The sequence below is a fragment of the Hipposideros armiger genome, unplaced genomic scaffold (assembly GCF_001890085.2).
Source record: "Hipposideros armiger isolate ML-2016 unplaced genomic scaffold, ASM189008v1 scaffold_138, whole genome shotgun sequence".
Taxonomy (NCBI): Eukaryota; Metazoa; Chordata; class Mammalia; order Chiroptera; family Hipposideridae; genus Hipposideros; species Hipposideros armiger.
This window is the reverse complement of record NW_017731488.1, coordinates 3,492,223-3,502,884: the sequence shown is the minus strand read 5'-3', so window position 1 is coordinate 3,502,884 and position 10,662 is coordinate 3,492,223.

Here is a 10,662-nt window from a genome sequence, read left to right as displayed (position 1 = left end):
TATTAGTTAACACTATAAGAAAGAGCAGGACAGAAGTGGCCAAGTTCTAGAACTAGAGGAAAGATAGAATTATTTAATAATTCCACTACTTAACCATACTGAGATCCAGAGCATTTGGTGCTTTTCTACAATACCGTAGTTTGAGGCAGAAATATCTTCCTAGAAGATGGAGTTTCTGTTTCTTATTTTCCTCATTGTGTGGGGGGAGGAGGGGACGATTTTCGAGAAGAAAATGGAAAGAAGGTGCCTCTATTCCACCTTCTTGAAAAGGTAAACTTGGAGCATTTTTCAAAATTGTGTTGTACTTCTTCCCACCACAGTACCTTTGCACATGCCAGTCCCTCTGCCTGGAAGGCACACCACTCCCTTGCCTGGGTAACTGTGTAGGGGAAACCCTGTTCTCCCAGAGAATTTTCCCTCACACCATGTAATTCCCTGTGACACCAGGTGGGTGTCCTGTAGTTCAATTCTGCCACTATCTACCTGGAGATAGCATCAGATTCCACAAGTTAAGGGCTCAGTCCCCCAAGACTCCCTCACACACACACATACTTCAGAGACCAGTCACAAGCCCAGGTTATTACCTGTGCTTCTGACCAACGAGTAAAAGATTGGAGGTTGCAATGACTCCCTCCTTGAGTTCAATTAATTTGCTAGAGCAGCTCACAGAACTCAGGGAAATACTTACATTTACCAGTTTATGAAAGGGTATGATAAAGGATACAGATGAACAGCCAGATGAAGAAATCTATAGGGTGAGGTCTGGGAAGGTCCCGACTGTAGGAGCTTCTGTCCTCATGGAGTTGGGGTTCATCATTCTTCTGGTATGTGATGTGTTCACCTGCCTGGAAGCCGCCAAACCCTACATTATTGGGATTTTATGGAGGCTTTATGACCAATTATGAACTCCATTTCTAGTCCCTCCTCTCTCTAGAGAAATGGGGGCAGGAGGCTAAAAATTCCAAGCTTCTAATCATGACTTGGTGTTTCTGATGACCAGTCCCCATCCAGAAGCCATCCAGGAGTGCACCCAGTGTCACCTGATCAGAACAAAAGACGCTCCCAGTGCTCTTTTCACTTAGGAGTTTATAAGGGTTTCAGGAACCCTGTGTCAGGAACTGGGGCAGATACGTATATATATATATATATATATATATATAAATAAAGGATTACCTCATAGTAACCTTTTTATCCTGAGTCTCAAGCATCACATCCTCAAGAAGACTTCCCTGACCCCTCAGACAGAGTGTGGTTCCTTATTGCTCTCTTGCACAATACATATCATAAACCCCTTCTCCATAGCTCTCCTCACACTTGTAATGCTACATTTGTGATTTCTCAACATCTCTTCCCCAGTAGGATATTTGCTCCATGAGGGCTAGGCATGTCTCTTTTGTGCTTATCCACAGAGCCTGGTGTTTGTTGAATGATGACTGGGGGACTCCGGGATGTGGGATCTGCCCTGCCTCCCCCCACCCCCACTTCGCCCCCCAGCTGCACTCCTACCTCCAGATCCTGCCAGGATGAGCTTCCCTGAGGTGGGAGTGGGGTCCTGGGGAGTCCAGAGCCCTGAATTCCCAGCTTGTCTTAGTCACAGCCTCTTCCTTGTGATCTTGAGCCAAGCAATTATCTGAGTCTAAAACCTACGTCCCTGCCACCACGATTCGCTCAGCCTGGCTTCCAGAGGTGCTGCAAAACTTGTATTCAATGCAAGAAGTTCAGGGAAGCTGTGGTACCCAACCTGGCTCTGAGTAACACTCAGGCAACAGCAACAGCTGCTGCCACCTCTTAGCCCCAGTTTCCTCAGCTGCAGTGAAAAGAGATTGAAGCACAAGGTCCCCCTTGCCCATTAGGAGCTCTTCATCTTCTTCAGCCCGAGGGCCCTGTCCCATCACCCCTAGGCAGCACATCTGTCCTGATGTCCTGTGTCCCCTCTGTTGGGGCTGTCATCCATCCCTGGCCTGGGCATTACACAAACTTTAATTTTTATATGCAGTGAGGCGATGAAAGGCCTGGAGGCCTGAGAAGGGGAACTTGGCTCAGCAGGCACTGCGCTAAGTGCTTTACATTTCATTACATCTCAGCTCACAATACCCTGAGATGTAAGTTGTCTCGTTCTTTGCATTTTAAAGATGAGGAAACTGTCACCTAGAAAGGAAGCAGTGCACCCAAAGTCCCTCAGCCAGGAAGAGACCGAAGCGGGGTCCCCAGTTCCACTCTGTGATGCCGGGAGCAGGAAGCCCTGGCTCAAGTTCCCTTTCTCAGGGGCCTCTCTGGGCCCTCCCCACAGGAACTCTGCTATCTCTTCACTGCCCTACTTCCCCTAAGGGCTTGCCAGTCTCGTTCAAACCTAAAGTCAGTTTGGTGGTGTCTCCTCCCATCACCCAAGGTCACTGGGTTCAGGGCTGAGTCCCTCTGGGTGGCACAGGTGAAGGGGACACAGCCTCTAGACTCAGGTTGCTCTCCTAGCTGGGAAGGAGGGTGTTGCTTTACAGCTTCATCCTCGACTGCCCCCCCCTCCCCCAACCCCTGACCTAACGAGGTCATGAGAAAGTGTCTCGAAACGCTGAGACCCGATAAAATGATACCGGTAAAGCTTCCCCAAGGGAGTGTCTCGAAGCGCTGCGACCCGGCGGCGGAATGATGTCGGTTATCTCCCTTACTTCACAGCCGCGGCAACAGCTGCACCATCCTGGGGGTTGTGTGTGTGGGAGTACGAGGGCACAGCATGTGTTGGAATACAGTGGGGCTGGTTGATGGAAATTGGCCTTAAGACACTTATCACACGACCTTTGGAAAGAAAGTTGCTCTTCTCTGAAGTTTCTTAACAAAAGCTACGCGTTGGCCCAATTTGGGGCTCAGTTCCAGAGAGAGAACTACAGCCCCCTGGCCTCGCTTTAACTCTATCTTTGTCGCTTGTGTTCCTTGAACCCTTCGCCGCCCCTCTGACTCCCCACAGTCCGTGCTGCGCGGGATGAGGCAGGAGGGTAACAAACAGGTCACCCAATGGGACAAGATCTGAGGACCCAGGGAGGGAGGAAAGGTGCAAGAGCTTTGTGATGCATTTCAGCTCAATGGCATCCATATTTCTGGTCCACTGTGGGGGGGACTGGGATCCGGGGTCAACACAACAGATAGTCTGCCCTTCTGGCACCCAGGTGGGGAAAACTCAGTAAGTGAAGGCTACTCAAATAGACCTTCCTTCCTCAGCCTGTGGACCAGGGAAGGCCACCCAGAGAAAGTCATGAGCAAGCCAAGAGTGTGAGACAAGGGGGAGGACAGAAGGGAGAACGCACAGTGAGGAACTGAAAGGAGTTTCAAGTGGGAACCACCTTGGAGGCCCCAGCTAGGAGTGGGAGCTGGCCCTCAGAGGCCCAGTAAGGCGTGTGACTTTTGACCCAGAGGTTTGGGGGCTGAGTTCCTGATTGATGTGGTGTGAAATACCTTTTAGCAAGACTGGCAGAGATATGGACGAAGGCTTGGCAGGCAGGGAGGGGCACGTAGGAGGCCATGGCCATGCTCAGAGGAGAGAAGAGGGAGGCTGTGCCTGGGCTGTTGGGCACATGGGAGAGGCAGTTAGGAGGCAAAACAGAAAGTGAGGGATGGAGCCCATGGGGTCTAGGTTTAGGTGTCTCACCTGGGGCATGACTGCCTCTCGCTCTGGTCAGTCTTGGGGGGCAGGTAGTTGGGGCCACTGGGACAAGGAGGGTGTGTGCCAGCCTGTGCCAGGCTTGCCCCCCTCCCCAGCCCTGCTGTCTGAGCGACTGATGGTGACACCCCAGTTCTGAGCTTTCCCCAAATAAATAGGGGACCTGAGTTCCGGGGCCAGGCTGCCATCTGCACCTCCAGATGGGGCTCTGTTTCCACAGTGGCTACTGCAGTCGCTGTCTGGGCTGAGTGCCACGCAGAGCCTCCCTCTGCTCTCTAAAAAAGCCTGGAGCAGTGAATTACTAAGAGACAAAGGAGACCTCCATTCCAGCCAGTGATTCCAGCCACTGGGGGCTCCAGGGAGCTAGGGGAGACCTAGAAACCCCAGAGGAGAGAAGGAGGGGTGGGGGATTGGGCCCCCCTCCATCCTTCCCTGCAACCCTGCTGCCCTGAGCCCCCTGGTCTTATGGCCTCTCAGGCAGAAGTCTTCAGAATCTCCCTGTCCACTAAGGCTTCAGTGTTGCTCCACGTCCACCTTCCAAGCCTGTGTCTCCAGCCCGACCTTGAGCTCCAGGTGTATGTACAGCTGCCTGCTTGACATCTCCCCTGCTGTTTCTGGCATGAAGTGCCTCAGACTCAGCCTCGTCTGTCCCCTCTCCTGCTGCATTCCCCTCTACAGTGAACGGCACCTCTGAAGACCCAGATGCCCAAGCCAGGGACCCTGGGTCTTCTTCATTCTCCCTGGACTGCCCCTTCCCTCCAGCTGCCACCGTGGCCTAGGTGGCATCATCTCACCCTCTAAAAGCCTTGCAACGGGTCTTCCCACCTCCAGCCTCACCTCTACCATGGCACTGCCCGCCTCCCACCGTCTGCTCTGAAAATGCTGCTTTGTGCGTAAGCACTTTCATGGATCTCCATGGCCCTCAGGGTGACGTCTGAGCTCCCCATGTCCTGGCCCCTGACAACTCTCCAATCTCACCTCTTGCCTTCTCCTTCCAGAACACCCTCCTCAGCCACCTCTCAGAGATCCTCACTTCCCCAGGCCCTCTGTACATGCCCAAAATACTCCTCCCCACTCTCCACGCCTGGGTCACCTCGATTTACCCATCAGACCCCAGCCCTGAGAGCCCTTTTCCAGGGAAGCTTTCCTGATGGCCAAGGCGCTCCCTTGGCTTGCTTTTGTTTCAGCACCGATTCATTCATTCAACAATATTTACTGAGGACCCGTGATGTGCCAAGCCCTGCTTTAGCTATTTTGAACACATTAGGAAACAAAACAGACAAGCACCCTGCCCCTAGTGGAATCCACATTTAAATGGGGTGGGGGGAGAGACAGACCACAAATACCACAGAGGAAATAAGTAATTGGTCTAGGGAAGGAGAAAATGACCAGTGCTAAGGGGAAAATGGAATCAGGGAAGGGGGTGAGGGATAAAGAAGGTGGGGCAGACAGATTTTAACTGGAGATGGTGGCCTGTGGGTGAAGGCTTTTGTCAACGCCTTCCATCCAAAGACCTCCAGGAAGACAGGGCAGTTAAGTTGAGCGACTCAGTAGAGGGTGTCAGAAAAGACTTACAGGATTTGGGTTTGGGTGATGTCCAGGAGGGTTTAAGGAAGCAGGGCTGTGCTCTGGACTGGGTGCTGTCAGGAAGTGGGAGTAATCTATGATTGGGGGTCTTTTTTTTTTAAAAGATTTTATTGGGGAATTGGGGAAAGGAACAGTGTTGGGGAATTGGGGAAGGGGAACATTGTGTTTTTCCAGGACCCATCAGCTCCAAGTCAAGTTGTTGTCCTTCAGTCTTAGCTGTGGAGGGTGCAAGCTCAGCTCCAAGTCCAGTCGCGCTTTCAATCTAGTTGCCAGGGGGCATAGCCCACCATCTTATGTGGGAGTAGAACCGGCAACCTTGTTGTTAAGAGTACACACTCTCACCAGCTCAGTGGAGGCCCAGCGGCACCTCAGCTCGGGCGCAGCTCACTGGCCCATGTGGGAATTAAACTGGCAGCAACCCTGTTGCTCAGAGCTCGTGCTCTAACCAACTGAGCCATCCAGCCAGCCCTGATTGGGGATCTTAATATGGCATGGTGTCATCCACAGTTCTGGCCCACTGTGGGGTTGCTGGGATCTGGGGTCAACTCCCAGCTGGGGCCTCCAAGGTGGTTCCTACTTGAAACTTCTGTCAGTTCCTCAATGTGCATTCTCCCTTCTGTCCTCCCCCTTGTCTCCTACTCATTCTCGGCTTGTGCATCACTTTCTCTGGAAGGCCTTCCCTGGACCACAGGCTGCTTCTGTCTAGAAGGAGGGAAAACCAGACCAAGGCTGCAGCTGTCATTAGTAAGAAACAGCATTCATATTACTAGCATTGGGGGAATTGCATTAATTTCCCAGGGCTGCCATAACCAATTCCCACAAACTTGGTGGCTTCTAACAACAGAAATGCACTCTCTCCCAGTTCTGGAAGCTGGGGGTTTAATATCAAGGTGTTGGCGGGATTGGTTTCTTCTGGAGGCTCTGAGGGAGATCTGTTCCTTGCCTCTTTCCTAGCTTCTGGTGGCTGCTGGCAGTCCTTGACATTCTTTGGCTTGTAGACACATCACTCCAGTCTCTGCCTCCATCTTCACGTTTTCTCCTTTTCTGTCCCTTATAAGGACATTCATCATAGGATTTAGGGTTCACTCTAATCCAGGATGATCTCAAGATCCTTACCTTAATTACGTCTGCAAAGACTCTCATTCCAAATAAGGTCACATTCTGAGGTTCTGGGTGGACATATCTTTGGGGACCACAAGTCAACCCACTGTAGAGATGACTGGTCCTTTCTGCAGTTTGGACCATGTTCATGTTTTTTTGTCTGTGTTCAAACATGCAATGGAGTGGTCCTGTGTATCTGGATCCAACACAGTCACCTCAGAGTGGCCTTTGCTGATGTGAATGTTCTGTGAAATTGTTTATGTTCAGCCAGGGAACACCACGGCCCAGCTGGAAGTGTTGGGCCAGCTCCTGGAGGTCAGGGTCTGCTTTTCTCTTTCTCAACTTGAAGGCAGGGAGGGAGGGAGTCATGCTGACATCTGGGGGAAGAGGTCCAGCAGCTACGGGGGGCAAAGGGGGAGGAGGGTGCCTCAAGGGTTGAAGGACCAGCCAGACCTGGGGTGGCTGCCGCAGAGTGAGGAGAGAGGTCGGAGGGGAGAGAGGTAACAGCAGGGGTGCAGAGCAGGGCTAGATGTGCAGTGGAAAGACAGCTCTTACTCTGAAGGAAAAGAGGGGCTTCTGGAATATTCTGATCAGATTGGTGAACAAGGCTGACTGGGGTCATGAGCAGGCACAGTTTGAATGGTGTTGGTTAACTGGGGTGAATTCAAGAGCGAGCGGAGGAGAGGAGCGAGGGACGGCAAGAGGAGGCCTTTCTTTCCAGTAGTTATACTGCAAAGTGGAGCAGAGCAAGGGGGCAGCTGGTGGGGAAGTGAGATTAAGGGAAGGTTTTTATTTTGTTTCTACTTAAGGTGAGAGGCAGTAATAGTGAGCTTGACCGCTGCCGGGAATGGTCCAGAGGAGACGGTGGTCTTGACCGTGTCAGGAGAGGGTATGACTGCAGGCAAGGGAGACAGGCTCCAGTGCCCAGGTGGCAGCATGGCTGGGTGGAGGAAAATCGTGGTTATGGGGAGAGAGGTGGGGTGAGGGTAGGTCGCAGCGGGCGGGCTGGGAGACTTGGCCATCAGAGGGTCTCTTCTCAGCTGCACTTCCTGTTAGTAACCTTGCCCCCAGGCCATGGGGCAATAATGTAATGGAACCTGGCGTGGGTGTGGAGACAGCACTTGGAGCTCCACAGACCCCAAAGGTGACCAGAGAGGGAGACAGAAGGGGTAGGATATTGAGAGGGAGAAAAACCAGAAAAGGACCCAAATCCAGTCTCTCACAGACCCAGGGCACAGACAGGCAAAGCAGCAACACCGTATCAGGAACTTCCCTGTGCTGTTCATAATCCAAACCATTGGGACCAGGTTCGAATTCCTGCTTTACCACTTGCCAGCTGTGACCTTGGTCCGGGAACTCTCTCTGAGCCTCAAGTTCCCCAGCTGTAAAATGGGACACTACCAACTTCCTCTCAGCTGTTGGGAGAATTAAGGGGAATAACACCGATAAAGCGCTGGCAGGGTGCCCAACAATGAGTCAGATTCTTTTCTGTCCTCTCCCATCCCACAGCCTTGGGGTTCACACCCGTTATTATAGCGGCTCCAAGGATGGGGGCAGGGCCCCGCCTGCTGGCCGACTCTGGAACTGCACCTTTGCCCCTGTTCAGAGGTGGCTCGATCCAATCCAATTCTCCAGGCAATTTTATTTCACAGCAACAGGTCCCACTCAAAGTCAGTAGGTGAACTCTCCAGGGCCTTCCCACCACCCCCATCATATGCTGGGGGCGTTAATCCACCCCGCCCCCTTTGCTCCTGCAGTTGCCCCTGCTCAGAGTACCCTCCCCTCCAACACTTGGAAACACAGTCACCCCTTTGAAGCTTTCCATGACCCTCTCCTCTTAACACCCCTTTCCTCTTGCAGACAGAACTACGGAAACTTTCTCTTCCACGTTTTCTCAACATTTGGACTTACCTCTAGATTTGCTAAACTGTATGAGAGCGCACTAGAACACCTGTGTCCCCTGCTTCAAGGAGACTCACCTGAGGTCAGGGAACACTGCCAGTGGGATTTTATAACATCTGAATCTCAGCAGTCACAGCCCCTGCATGAAATAAATCTTCCCAAGGAAGTCTCCGTGTGTGCGTGCACGCTTGGGTTTTCCAATATTTTTACATGAGCATGTCTTGAATTTTTTTTTTTTTTTAAGAAAAAGAAATCTTTCAGTGGCTTCCTGGTGCTTTCAAATTCCCCAGCAAAGCTTAGAGTGGGATCTGGCCTCTGCCTTTCGGATTCTCCCCTCCTCCCACCCACCAGCCATTCCCTGTCCTCCTCCTTCCACGTCTTTCTCTGCCTGGAGAACCTTGGTCCACACCCCTCCACGTAGCAAATCCCTCCTGATTCTTCAATGCTCGGCTTAAATGTCATCTCCCTAGAAGCCTGCCTGACCCCCAAGGTCTTGCTCATCTGCTGTCCTCACCCTGTCCATCTCTCGATTACAGCTCTCAGCATCGAAGTGTGCATGTTTCCCTCTTGAACACAGGCATCTTGTAGGCAGGTGCACTTCCATATGCCCAACTCCTCCATGATTAACCCTATTTCGTTCAAAGAAGTGAGTCCCCACTGCCGTGGTTTGCTCACAAGCAAAATGAAGGATCCACACAGGATCTCATAATCCTGACTCTAAAATTCTAGGATTTGCAGATAATGGTGAGCATATTTTAGGCAAGTTGTCACCAAACAGTGGCTCATGAGCTGGGATCACCTGGGGAATGGGCTGGTTTCTGTCAATAGGTGTCCTTCTCCCCGGGTTTCACCATCTCTCCTGCCCTGGGCAGGGTAACATGGGTCATCCCCTCCCTCCTCAGCAGATGGCCCATTAGTGGGCATAGGGCTTTGGGGAAACCAATGGTCACTTCTCATCCAGGGTGGGCCCGTGTGGGAGAGATTGTGTCTCTCAGCAGCATCATGCTCCACCGAGCGACAACCATTTGCCGCGACAACCATTTGCCGATCCTCGTGAACGGGAGGGTCTTATCTATGGTCAATGTCTAGGGCTGCATTAAGGTGAGAGGCCCCTGAGCCCCCTCCTGCTGTGCTCATCTTCCAGGGGCACTAAAATATGACTGGAAGAAATCAGAAATACGGTGCCAGGCAAGCCAGGTTTCCACACATACACGCCCCCTTACGTCACATAACTGCCAAATTCAGGCACTCCTGCTTCCACTAAAGTCAACGGGGCCCTTGAAGGGGAAGGTATATAGCTTTGCAGGCTTAGATGCTCTCTGCTGAGCCTTCTTTGAACACCAATGCAACTCAAATGCTAGAGCCAAATAATGCAGGGCATGCTCTCTCAACAGGATTTATCTAAACTGTATCTAAATCCTTTAATACACCTTTGAGGAAGTTGTCCATTTTGAAAAAAAATTTTAAACTTCAAAACAAATGCCTAAGCTACAAATCAGCCTAGCTCAACCTACTGAGCACAACGTGCCTGCCCTCTGTGGGCCACACATCCTTCACCGTAACTCACGCTGGAGGCAGCGTAAACAAACCTGTGCTCTGCATTCAGGCTAGTTTCAATCCTGACTTCACCACAGTGGGATCACAGGGAAGTTTATTTTATCTGAACCTGTAGTCTCATCTATAAAATGGGGATAACAGTATTCTTAGGGCTATATGGACTAAATGACATGCTATAAATGGTTGGCAGGGTAGGTAGGTGCTCGATGAGTGACTAACAGTAACCTTTGCTACAGTGAGGGGAAGGTACCCTCCTAAGAGAGGAACATTCATTTTACAGACGCTGGTAGAGAAGTCTGCTTCTTGCACAGCTGTGATTTTGTGGACCTCTGTTCTTGACCAGGCTGCTCCGGCTACTAGGCCACACTCTCGACCCAGGGAATCTGGAGCCTAGCTGGCATCTTCATCACAGCGCCACATATGTAGTTCTCACCACGCACAAAGTGCACTTCCTGCTAAAGGTTCCAGTATGCAAGACACATCTATTCAATCCCAACTCCGGCTGAAATCCCTTCCAAACGTACTCAGCTTTAGCTTCCTTTTGCTCAAATGCACGCAGTTGTATCCAGAGTGGGTGACCAGGTTTACACCACGCCCACAACAGGCCAAGTGCCCCCAAAGCCCGGTCTCCCCCGTCAGGTCTGCGCTTCAGCCTCCTGATGAAGGGCAGCAGGCACCTCCGAACCCACTGTGCTCGGTGAGGCTTCAGTCTGGAGACTGGAATCTCTAATCAGAACTTGCGCTTGCATCGGGGGGCATCTTTATTTGTGGTAGTAAAAGGGGGACAGAGCATCACCTCCCAAGCCCAAGAACCTTTGACAAACATTCCCCAATGGCAGTGGGAATCGGTGATGGTGACTGAACCA